Here is a 13,656-nt window from a genome sequence, read left to right as displayed (position 1 = left end):
GGGTTTCATTTTGCTTAACTGGGACTTTATGGCCATTAATAAGCAACCCCCAATTAACCCCCTCCCCAGCTCCTAGCAGCCTCCATTCCACTCTCTGCTTCTATGAGGTCAATTATTTCAGATCACACGGATCAGCGAGATCATGCAGATTTGTCCTGTGACTGCTTTATTTCACTTAGCATAATATCCTTCCTTCATTGTGTCAGCTATTGCAGAATTTCCTTCTTTTCTCAGGCTGAATAATATTGCACAGTGTGTACACACCACATTTTCTTGATCCATTCCTCCTTCAGTGGATACGTAAGGTTGTTTGCACATATTGGCTATTGTGAATATTCTGCAATGAATATGGGAGTTCCAATATCTCTTTGACAGCCTGATTTTAACTTCTTGCGCAAATACTCAGAAACTGGACTGTTGGGTCAGAAGGTACTTCTTCATTTAAGTTTTTGAAGAAAATTCATACTGTTTTACACATAGGCTGCACTGTTTTGAGTTCCCATCTACAATGTACAAGGGTTCCAATTTCTGCACATCCTCGCCACAGAGTTGTATTTGGCTGTTGCTAATACCCACTATGACAGACGTGTAGTGATACTTCATTGTGGTTTTAATTTGTATTTCCTACATGATTAGTGGCACTGAGCATATTACTATATACCTCTCAGTTATTTGAATTGCTTCTTTGCAGAGATGTCTATTAAGTCTTTAGCCCATTTTGGAATCGGGGTACTAGTTTCTTGTTTCTGCAGGGGTTTCTTTGCTCTTGAGATGTAGAAATTAATTTCACTGTAATTCCAACATCTATGATGCTTAAGATTTTATGTTCTCCAGATTCCATTTTACATATGTCTCTTGTATCTCAATTTGTTTCACAAATTTGGCTTCAATACTAACAATTTTACTTAACTAGTACTTAACATATTGATGAGTAACCAATCAGAAATTAGTAATAATTCCGTTTCTATCCTACATGATTTTGTTACAAGTCAACAGTTTTCATGCATCACTGTTTAAGGACACAGAAATATTGTTCAGTTATGTCTATCTTAGGCATCATGGTGTTTTTCCTCCTATTGTGTCAGCAAATGAATCTTTCTACCACCACAATAATATTGAGCCAATCTTGCATTCAGGAAATCCAGTCTGTGTATGTGATAGATTCCTTTAGGATTGTCCTGTGATTAGTGCATCTACACATTATTGGGACCTGGAAGGCTTTATTTATAGTTGATATTGACTTATATAGCAAATAGTTACACATAAATGAAAATTTGTTTTGCTCAAAATTGTAAAATAAAATACAAATGATGTAAATTGAAGTACCAGTACTTAAAATTAAATGGAATGGTATGCAAACCAAACTAAGTATAGGTCTGCATTATATGAAAACAGAGCTGACATGGTTTGTTAGCACAGCACAGTCATCTGGATAGTGTCCTTGTAACCAGCCTAGTCAGGTTCGAGGCTCCACTCTGACTCTAAGCAGTTTGTGGTGTTAGATCATTTACAGTCCTTGTATGTAATTTTTAGTTGTCTTTTTAGAAAATTTATGCCCATGGAAACATCATGCACTTCTGAAATCAAAGAAGATAACATACACATGGCATTATAGCAGTGATTCATATGTTGTAAGTGCTATTCAAAGTTTATACGTTCAACTCTAAGAAGACTTTCAAGGAAACAAAATTTTAAATAAATACTTCTCATTTCAATTGATATGAACAATGTAGCCCAGATCTCATGTTTCCTTGCAGGACGTTCTGACTCTCCACATGAATGTTAGTACCTTGGACTTGGAGAATGGCCTCCATGGACTTGGCAGTAATAATGTTCTACTCCTCTCAGGATGTAGTTGGAATCCTAGGGCATTTCTCTCTTCCTTACCATCCCGCCTTCTTTACTTAACTGGGTGCCGCTTGAGGACCACAGATTAGACTGTCAGGCACCTGAATACAGAGCAACTTCTTGCCCATTCTTTGTAAAGGTATCTGCAAGATACACCTCTGTATGCAGTACCAAGACTGTGGCAAATTTTTGGTTGATGAGTGTTTTTATTGACTTGGATTCGAACTTTTTTTTCTGTCTTCACAGAGTTGGCAGGGTATGACCACGGACACCACCTGTGTTCAGGTGTCTCAAGTCATCTTGATGAGCTGAAGGAACCTCAGGGATGTAGAACTTAAAATAAATTCTCCCAACCATACTGGCTTTTCCAGTTTCCTCTACTAGATGGTAAAAATAAATTTTCTTGGTTTTTGATTAAAAATTGAGGAGCAAAACCAACACATCCACACACATAGATTTAGAATACTGTTGTGATGAGTATCATGACAAAATCAAAGAGTCAGTGTAAACAATATTGCTACAATTTCCTGTTGATTCTTGTTGGAGCTCATGATCTGTACCTGTGGCTACTAAAGTTTCATACTGTGCAGACACAAGTGGCAGTTCTAATGTAGCGGCAACATTTGCCCCAGATACATTTGTTACTTTTTTCAATCATACATATTTCAAAAAAATGAAATGGTCCTCACAGGTTATAAGCCACAACTCACTGAAATTTCACCAGCAGACAAAACTCTTTATGCAACACATAGATCAGGCAACTGAATATTGTCAGGGGCCTCAGAAGCCTCCTTCTGCCCCCACTAAGCCACCATCCCAAAGACTAAATAGTTCTGTTCGGTATATTTGTAGAAGTGGAAGTGTTGGTACATAGGTTTACATCCATGTAATCTCCTAAGAGATTACATAACTTTTGTCTGGTTAGCATCTTATATAAATAAGATCAACAGGAATTCCTTCATATTTCTCTTTTGTATACAATTCATAAGACTTATTTCTTGAACATATCTCTATTGTCATACATTATTGACGGTATTCATTAGCATTGCTTATAGGATCCTATTGTGTAAATAGGAGGCAGTCAACTGAGTCATTCTACTGCTAATGGGCATGTGGATGGTTTGGGTTCTGCTCTATTATGAGTAAGAATAGTACCACTGTATAAAGTGTGCAGCTTGTTTCTTGCTGACTACATGTCGGAATGTATGTTGAGTAAACTCATAGAAGGGAAATTATTGCAACATTCTTTGGCATCTGGTAAGCTTATGCAGACACTGCCAAAGAGGCTTTTAAAATATTTATAACCTTTTCAACATCCACCAGCAGTGTGTGAGCTCTTGGTTTGTCCACATCCTTGCGTACCTCAATATTTCTTTTCATTTTCCTTTGAGCTTTCTGGTTGTTGTATGACGGTTCCTGGTAGTGGTTTTAAGTACATTTTCCTGATTACTAAAGACACTGAATACTTTTCACCTATTCATTATCCATGGACTAACTTCTTTTTGATTTTTTAACTAGAACATTTTTCCTGTTTTCAGTTCACTTGTGTGGTGTGTTTGAGTTCTCTGGATGGATATGAACCTTTGTCACTCTGTCTCTCTCTCTCACTCTCTCTGCATGGCATTCTGTCTCTCTGTGTCTTTCTCTTTTACTCTTTCCTTGTATGTATGTATGTGTGTCTTTTCATGAGACAATTCTTAATAATAACATAATTTATTATTTCATTCATATGGTTAGTATTTTTCTGTTTTGCAGGAAACATTTTCTTATTCTTAGAACACAGAAATATAATTTTCCCCTAAAACTTTCATTATTTATCTTAAACATTTAGATTAGCAATCCATTCAGAATTAATGTGTTGTATGCTGTGAGTGATGATTGAGGTTTTTCTTTTTTGCAACATATCTAGAATAAACTTCAGATTATATAAAATGTGTTGTGTCTTGGTTTCTTTCCATTTCCTCTCACTGGCCATTCTTTTCCCAGGTCACCATCTCATTCCTAAAGTTGACTCTCCATGAAATATATTGGAAATTCCTCTTATCTCCTTCTACTCCTTAAAGATTCTGGCAATCCCACTAGAACAGACTACCAAAGTTATTCTTGGTGTCAAAACTCTACAATGAGCCTTTCTGATCAGAGGAAGGATTGCTGCTACAATTTCAAGAAAAACGTGCTGAATGACGGAATAGCTTCCAGGGACTTGGCAATAGGTATGATGTTCTTGTCACTGACTACATTTGGAATTGTGGGCAATTTCTCTCTTCTTTACCATTATCTCTTCCTTTCCTATAGTGGATGCAGGTTGAAAAACAGAGATTTGATTCTCAGGCACCTGACTATAGCCAACTCCTTGGTCCTTCTCTCTAAAGGAGTTCCCCAGACAATGGCAGCATTTGGGTTGAAACATTTCTTTAATGATGTTAAATGCCACTTTTTTCTCTATGTCCAGAGAGTGGGCAGGAGTGTGTCCATTGGCACCACCTGTCTCTTGAGTGTCTTCCAGGCCATCACAATCAGCCCCATGAACTCCAGGTGGAAGAATCTTAAGGTGAAAGCTACAAAGTATGTTGGTGTCTCTATTTGCTTTTGTTGGACCCTATACTTGGTGGTACATACTTTTTTCCCTGTATATGCGTTGTCTGTTTCAGGCAAATGGGGCAGCAAAATCATCACAAGGAAAAGAGATTTGGGATACTGTTGTGTTGTAGAGGATGAGAAAATCAGTGGCTTGGTCTATACAGCATTAATAGTATTCCCTGAAGTTTCATTTTCTGTGCTCATAATCTGGGCCAGCGCTTCTATGATTTTCATCCTGTACAGGCACAAGCAGCGGCTCCAACACATTCACAGAACCAGTGTCTCCCCCAGAGTCTGCCCTGAGTCTAGAGCCACCAGGAGCATCCTCGTCCTGGCCAGCACCTTTGTATCTTTCTACACCCTCTCCTCCCTCTTTCACGTTGGTATTGCTCTTTTTCATGATCTCAGTTTGTGGTTGTTGAACATCACTGAGCTAATTTCTCTGTGTTTTCCCACTGTCAGCCCCTTTCTGGTGGTGAGACCTGATCTCACTGAATCCAGGTTCTGCTTTATCGGGGTAAGAAATAAAAAATCCTCAGGTCTTATCAGAAATGTGTAAATTGTATGCTTTTCACAATGGTCACTTGTTTGTTCACTCATCTCCCTGAAAAGGGTATACGAGAACTTAAAGGAGAGCCGCATGTCTTTCTGAGGTTTACTGCAATGGCTATGAGGTTTATTCGCTGATTCAGGGGAGGACCTACATGGGCACAGTGAGCGTCAATAAGCAAGATGGCTTAACTGGGATGTGCAGTATTCTCTACGCAATCGTCTCAACCACATGTTGCTGGAAGGACACTGAATGTATTCGGTTCCATCCCCTGCACCTGATAAATCTGAGTGTTTTTCTAAATGGTGAACTCATGGAAAAATCCATTCCTGCCACAGAAAGATCAAGTTCTCTGAAAAGCTCAACTTGAAAGGAAAGTGAGACATATGTACCAGTTACTTCACCCCAGGAAGTAAAGAAATAACAGAAAATTCCTTTGCAAAAGAGGCAAATGAGTGTTACCCTCTGACAAAGTCCATATCCACTTAAAATCAGAATCTCCGGAGAGTCGGAAACTCAGGAGAATGAGACCATCATTGGCCCAGTCCCAGGGAAGACATAGGCTTGGGCGTGTCCCATGGACATAGAGGAGCCACCTGAAGGAGGAGCTCCACACCAAGACAGGCCCTGGGGACCCTCCTGAGACTGCAGGGCTCCCCCCTACCTTGAGCACAGGACAGGTGTGGGTCCTGCACCAGCACGTAAAAGGCCCCTCTGACAGCCAGAGCTCTCTCTTCTCTGTAGGTCCTCCCTCCCTCCTGTCATGTCAAGCCAGGGCTTCACTGGGGACCTGCCATTGTACAGACCCGTCTACGGAGAGAGATTGAGGAAACTGGCCGGGCGTGGTGGCTCACGCCTGTAATCCTAGCACTCTGGGAGGCCGAGGTGGGCGGATCGTTTGAGCTCAGGAGTTCGAGACCAGCCTGAGCAAGAGCGAGACCCCATCTCTACTAAAAATAGAAAGAAATTATATGGACAGCTAAAAATATATATAGAAAAAATTAGCCGGGCATGGTGGCGCATGCCTGTAGTCCCAGCTACTCGGGAGGCTGAGACAGGAGGATCACTTGAGCTCAGGAGTTTGAGGTTGCTGTGAGCTAGGCTGACGCCACGGCACTCACTCTAGCCTGGGCAACAGAGTGAGACTCTGTCTCAAAAAAAAAAAAAAAGAGAGAGATTGAGGAAAGAGATGAAGAAGTGAAGGAGTTTTTAAAAAGAGAAAGACGGTCTAAAGACTTGAGCTCCCTCATGCCAAACACAGCAATTTTCTAACAAGTAAAGAATGTGGTCTGCCATCCAAGTACTAACCAGGCTCCGAAGTGAGGTATCCCAACAATGGAAGAATAAGCACCAGGTGTACTGGCCATTAAATTGCACTAACTGTTCAACACTAAGCTGCTCACACGGTAGTAATATTCATTGGTTGTTGGGGGGATGGGGGTGGCTAAACTCACAACTAGTGGATGCGGTGAGCATTGTATGGGAGAAATCCTGGCTTGGGGGGAGGCAAAATCATAACATGTAACCAAAATGTTTGTACTCCCATAATGTCCTGAAATAAATAAAAAAAAGAATGTAGTAAGAGTTGGTTGATTAGTGTGCAATCAGTGGTTTAATCTAGTTTGAGGAAACCTTTTACATATTAATTCCTGTCTACTGAAAAAATGGCCAGTCATTATCGATTAGTAATGAATATTAGTGATAATTTTTATTCCCTTTTCAAGATTGTGGAATTAATATATTAAAACTTGGCTCAAACTAGCTTAAAGCTTTTGTTTGGGAATCAACCTACTCTTGTATAAAAAACAATGGGAACCGGAGAAGATCCCCCGCTCGTCAGTTTGTAGTGGCTGCAGAAGGGTGGGGAGGGAGGTGTGTGGATAAACGGAGGCTTCCACGTGGAACCTCAGTTCCTGAACCCTGAATTAGGACCCAGAATATCTGGGAAGCCTCAATGATGGGTCTGAATTTTGTGGTGTGGATGTGAAGTAAACGTGGCATAATAATTAAGTGCTAGACATGATTAGCTTACAACTGGACACACAAATCCATTCAAATATAGTGAATTGTTTCTTTTAAGTTTAGGGTAAACTTTCTTGTTTAACATTTAAGCCAAGTTGGAGGGCTGCTGGTAATAGATGGAGTCTGGTTTAAATCCATGGAAATCTTAAGCAAGCCACTCAACTCTCTGAACTTCAAACTCCTTGTGAGGAGAACCAGGGAACATTACCTCCATTACGTGTGGTTTTGATGGTTAAATAAGACTATGTCAGTAAAGTGCCTGATACAAGGTCATTTTGCCAAAAACAAAAACAGTGATAATTATTTTCCAATTCATTTTCTGATACTTTCTGGTATTTTTCTTTTTTAACAATTGATGTACGGCCAGTGAGTCAGAGTTAAGAATTGAATTATTGGCTGGGCGTGGTGGCTCACGCCTGTAATCCTAGCACTCTGGGAGGCCGAGGTGGGTGGACTGTTTTAGCTCAGGAGTTCGAGACCAGCCTGAGCAAGAGCGAGACCCCATCTCTACTAAAAATAGAAAGAAATGATCTGGCTAACTAAAATACATATATAGAAAAAATTAGCCGGGCATGGTGGCACATGCCTGTAGTCCCAGCCCCCTACTGAGGCAGTAGGATCATTTAAGCCCAGGAATTTGAGTTTGCTATGAGCTAGGCGGATGCCACGGCACTCACTCTAGCCCGGGCAACATAGCAAGACTCTGTCTCAAAAAAAAAAGAATTGAATTATTCAGCCCCCATGGGCAACATGGTGAGACACTGTTTCTAAATAAAAAAAAAGAAGAAGAGGAAGAAAAGGTAGCACACCATCTGGGGGTGGTGGTGTGTGCCTGTAGTCCCAGCTACTCAAGAGGCAGAGACAAGGGGATCACTTGAGCCCAGGAGGTCAAGGTTGCAGTGAGCTGCTGTGCAACTGCACTGCTCCAGCCTGGGTGACACAGCAAGACCCTGTCTCTCTCTAAAAAAAAAAAAAAGAAAGAAAGAAAAGAATTATTAACTAGGATTAGCTAGAATCTGCCAGAAACCATCACCTGTCATCTCAATTTCCCCAAATCCTCCCTCTTGAAACTAGTCATCTCTTCTGGTTTCCCACCTTCATTATCTTTTTTTTTTTTTTTTAAGAATTAGTATAACTTTTTATTAAGATGGTATTGTTTTTATTAAATACATGAAAATGGTTAAATAAAACCAGATAGTTCCAAAAGTCTTAAAATGCAAACAACAGTCCCCTCCTGATTTCTTTCCAGAGGCTAGTGCTTTACACCACCACTATCTTCACTTTCCCTCCATATTGTCCCAAAATAGTTATCAGATTTAGGGGTTAAGCAGTTACTTACTCGTTGTTGAGAAAACAGAATATGATGCTTTTACTTCCTATCTTGTTTTTGTTTTTTTTTTTTTCTTTTTCTTGGAATTAATGATTAACCACCCCTACCCTGATTTTTTTTTAATTTGCTTTATCTTCAATGAACTTGTTTCCAAAGCTCCAAATCAATCAATAACCTATGATTATTATTCTTTTTTTTTTTTTAAGAGAATGGGGCCTCAGTGTGGTGCCAAGGATGGCTTGGACTCCTGTGCTCAAGCAATCCTCCCGAGTAGCTGGGACTACAGGCATGTGCCACCATGGCCATCTAACCTGTTAATATTTATATAGTTTGTTTTATAAGCCAGCTATATAGCTGGAATATTGCCTATGTTAGATCCTATTTCCTGGATCCCACGTCATCCTCTTTTTTGGTTTGTGCACTCCTTTCATTTTGCTGGAGAATTTCCTCCAGTAGCTTTCCAAAAAGGTAACCCCTGAGTCTTTGCTTGTCTAAAAATTTCTTTATTTTATCTCTACCCTTGATTATTTGGCTGAATATAGATTTATCAGTTGAAAATAGATTTTTTTCTTAGAATCTTAAAGCATACTTCAATTGTTTTTTGTTTCTTTTTCTTTTAGTCTTCCTTTCCTTTCTTTTCTTAAAGGCATCTCAAACTCAGTAGGCCTAAAACCAAAATCAAACTCCATCAGAAAATCTTGCTACCTCCAATGTTAAAATATATCCTAAATCATGATTTCTCACTATGCCCAATCCTTTGGTCTAAACTACCATCATCCCACACCTGAACTTTTAATTGGTCATCCTGTTTCTGTATTTTTTAAATTAGAAAATATTTTGAATAAACCACGTGTGGCTTTATACTTTTTACTCCATAAAAAGTATGAAGATCTTACACACATAAACATGTGGAATTGCTTGAAGTGTTTGTTTAGCATTCACTGTTGCTTTGCACACCTGCAGCTGCTTACTGCAAACACCTGGGACTCTCTAGCAGGTGACGTGTGTTCAGCCCACCCACAGGCAAGGGAGTTAGCCCTGGATAAGCCCCCAACCAATGAGTGGTGTACTAATACTCCGGCTTTCTTCCCTCCGTTTCCCAGGTATCTCGGCAGTATTGAGCTTATTACCCAGTAAAAAAGGGAACCCTTGACCACACACAGGAACATGGATGAGTCTTAGAATGATGATGAAGGTGGAGAGGGCAGATAAAGAAGGAATGCATGCTGTGTGATTCTATTCATACAACATTCTAGAAAATTCTATCACTGATCTGTAGTGACAGAGAACATTGGTGGTTGCCTGGGATGGGATTGGGGTGAGGAAGGGATGACAGAGGACATGAGAAACAAAAGGGCATTTCCTCATCCTCCCATAAAATCCCTGGGCTCCTAATTTCCCACATCTAAACCAGGCTTTTGTCTCCTGCCTTAGAGAGAATTCAGAGCTTGGGACTTACCTAGAAAGGTGACTGACAGACAACTTAGGGAGGGTGAGAATATTAAAGAAGACTTTATTACTCATGTTTCCCGGCAGAAGGTGACTGTGCCATGCCACCTGGGCCCCCAGGAACCTTAGTCTGTGGTGAGAAGGCAGACGCAGGAGACAGGGGAAGCCCAGGATGAGCCTCACTGGGCTCTCAAAGGGAAGCAGAGCAGACAGAGCAAGCAGTTCCAGGTCAGCTGGTTGACAAGTGTCCGAGGGCCTCGGGGCAAAGGGGCTGATCCTGGTTGTGTGGTACGTGGCCCTATGTGGATTTAGAACAGCAGAATATTGACTTTGTGTGTGAGTTTGAGAAGGAGCTGTCTGGGGCCTGGGTCTGGGTGGATAAAGTTTCCTGTGAAAGGCGACTTCCAGGAAGCCCATTTCTACTGCTAAACATCTCCCGGCCCTGGGGGAGGCCGTCTGTGTCCTGTGTGGGAGGCCACAGTGTCAGCTGCAAGAACACAGAAAACAAGACAAGGTAGGAAATACAATTGACTCTGTGATACATAGATGCCAAATAGACAAAAACAGAACCTGAGGAAACTCAGTTAGAACAGAGTTTGTCAGAGGAAAAAAAAAAAAAAAAAAGAAAAAAAAAAAAAAGAAAAAAGCTCAAGTCCTTGGACGTTTTCTTTTTAAAAAGTCCTTCACTTCTTCATGTCTTTCCTGAATCTCTATCCCTAGAGGGGTCTATGCAATGGCAGGTCCCCAGAGAAGCCCTAGGTTGACATAACAGGAGGGAGGGAGGACCTACACAGAAGAGAGAGCTTTGACTGTCAGAGGTGCCCTATAGATGCTGGTGCAGGACACACACCTGTCCTGTGCTCAAGGTAGGGGGAGCCCTGCAGTCTCAGCAGTGTCCTCAGGGCCTGTCTGGGTGTGGAGCTCCTCCCTCAGGTGGCTCCTCCATGTCCCCAGGACAGGCCCAAGTCTAGTTTCTTCCCTGGGGCTGGGCCAACGTTTGTGTCATTCTCCTGAGTTTCAGAATCTCAGGAGATTCTGACTTTAAGTGGATTTGGACTTTGTCAGAGGGTAACACTCATTTGCCTTTTTTGCAAAGCAATTTCCCATTATTTCTTTACTTTGTGAGGTGAAGTAACTGGTAGGTAGGGCTCACTTTTGAATTGAGCTTTTCTCTCTTTCTGTGGCAGAAATGGATTTTTGCATGAGTTCAGCATTTAGTAAAACACTCAGATTTTTCAGGTATAGGAGGTGGAACCGAATACATTCACTTTCCTTCCAGCAATATGTGGTTGAGACGAGCGTGTGGAGAATACCGAGCATCACAGTTCAGCCATCCTGGTTATTCATGCTCACTGTGCCCATGTAGGTCCTCCCCTCACCCAATGAAGATGCCCCATAGCCATTAGTGTCCATCTCAGAAAGACATGTGGCTCCCCCTTGAGTTTTGTATACACTGTTTGAGGGTGATGAGTGAATAAACCACTGCTCATTTTGAAAAGCATACAATTTACCCATTTCTGATTCGATCTGAGGATTTTTTATTCCTTACCCAAATGAAGCAGAGCCTGGATTCAGTGAGATCACGGCTCACCACCAAAAAAGGGCTGACAGTTGGAAAACACACAGAAATTAGGTCAGAGATGTTCACCAACCACAGACTGTGATCATGAAAAAGAGCAATAGAAGCGTGAAAGACGGAGGAGACAGTGTAGGAAGATACAAAGGTGCTGGCCAGGACGAGGATGCTCTTGGTGGCTCTAGACTCAGGGCAGACTCTGGGGGAGACACTGGTTCTGTGAATGTGTTGGAGCCGCTGCTTGTGCCTGTACAGGATGAAAATCATAGAAGCGCTGGCCCAGATTATGAGCACAGAAAATGAAACTTCAGGGAATACTATTAATGCTGTATAGACTAAGCCATTGATATTCTCATTATCTACAACAGAACAGTGTCTCAAAGGTTTTTTCTTTGTGATGTTTCTGTTGCCCCATTTGCCAGAAACATACAACCCATACACAGGAAAAAAAAACATTTACCACAAAGTTTAGGATCCAACAAAAGGAAATAGAGACACCAATATACTTTGGAGCTTTTACCTTAAGATCCTTCCACCTGGAATTCATGGGGCTGATTGTGATGGCCTGGAAGACACTCAAGAGACAGATGATGCCAATGGACACATCCCTGCTCATTCTCTGGACATAGAAAAAAAGGTGGCATTTAACATCATTAAAGAAATCTTTCCATCCAAATGCTACCATTGTCTGAGGAACTGCTTTAGAGAGAAGCACCAAGGAGTTGGCTATAGTCAGGTGATTGAGAATCAAGTCTGTGTTCTTCAACCTGCACCCAGTGTGGGAAAGGAAGAGATAATGGTAAAGAAGAGAGAAATTGCCCACTATTCCAACTGTAGTCAGGGACAACAACATCATCCCTACCGCCAAGTCTCGGGAGGTTATTCTGTCATTCAACATGTTTTTCTTCAAATTGTAGCAACACTGCTTCCTCTCATCAGAAAGGCTTATTGTAGAGTTTTGACACCAAGAATAACTTTGGTGGTCTGTTCTTGTGGGATTTCCAGAATCTTTAAGGGGCAGAAGAAGATAAGAGGAATTTCCAGTATATTTCATGCAGAGTCAGCTCTGAGAATGAGGTGGTGACCTGGGGAAGCAATAGCAAGTGACAGCAAATGGAAAGATACCAAAACACAACACATTCCTCATACCCTGAATTTCATTCTACATATGTTGGAACAAACAAAAACCTCAAATATCACTCCCAGCATACAATGCATTAATTCTGAATGGATTGCCAATCTAAAGATTAAATTTAAATAATAAAAGTTTTAGTGGAAAACTAATATTTCTGTGGTCCAAAAATAGGAAAATGTTTCCTGCAAAGCATAAAATACAGTAAACATATGAATGAAATAATAAATTATATTGAAATCAAGATTTCTCATGAAGAGACACACAAGTATATGTAGAAAGAAACAGTAAAGGAAAGAGAAACAGAGACAGAGACAGAGGCACGTACAGAGAGAGAGAGTGAGAGACAGTGTGTCAATGGTTTATATCCATCCAGAGAAATCTTACACACCACACAAGTGAATGGAAAACAGGCAAAATGTTCCAGTCAAAAGATAAAGAAAGAAGTGATTTCTTGGTTAGTGAATATGTGAAAACTATCCAATGTCTTTAGTAATCAGGAAAATGTATATGAAACCACTACCTGGAACCGTCATGCAACAATCAGAGAGCTCAAATGAGAACAATAAAAAATATCAAGGTTTGCAAGGTTGTGCACAAACCAAAGCTCACACCCTGCTGGTGGGTGTTGAAATGGGTACAAACGTTTTGAAAAACTGTTTGGTAGTGTCTGCATAAGCTTACCAGATGCCAAAGAACATTGCAATATTTTCCCTTAAATGCATTTACTCAACATACATTCCTGCATGTTGTCACCAGGAGACATGCTGCATACTTTATATAGTTGCGCTATTCTTACTCATAATAGCCCCCAATGCAAAGCGCCAACATGCCCATTAGCAGTAGAATGACTCTATTACTTGTTTGATATTTAGCCAGTAGGATCTTATAAAGCAATGCTAATGAATACCACCAATCATGTCTAACAGTAAAGATACCTTTGGAAAATCTGTCTTAGAGATTGTATGTAAAAGTGAAACATGAAAGAATTCCTGTTGAAGGCATCTTTGTAAGTGCCAAACAGGCAAAAGTCAGCTACCTCATAAATATTACCATAGATGGAAACCTAGGTCCCAACAGGTTCACCTCTTCAAATATACCCAACATAACTATAGTCTCTGGGGTAGTGACTGAGAGAGGGCAGAAGGAGGCTTCTGGGGGTCCTGACA

Source organism: Eulemur rufifrons, chromosome 24 (assembly GCF_041146395.1).
Source record: "Eulemur rufifrons isolate Redbay chromosome 24, OSU_ERuf_1, whole genome shotgun sequence".
In the NCBI taxonomy this organism is placed as follows: Eukaryota; Metazoa; Chordata; class Mammalia; order Primates; family Lemuridae; genus Eulemur; species Eulemur rufifrons.
Note: the sequence above shows the minus strand (reverse complement) of the source record.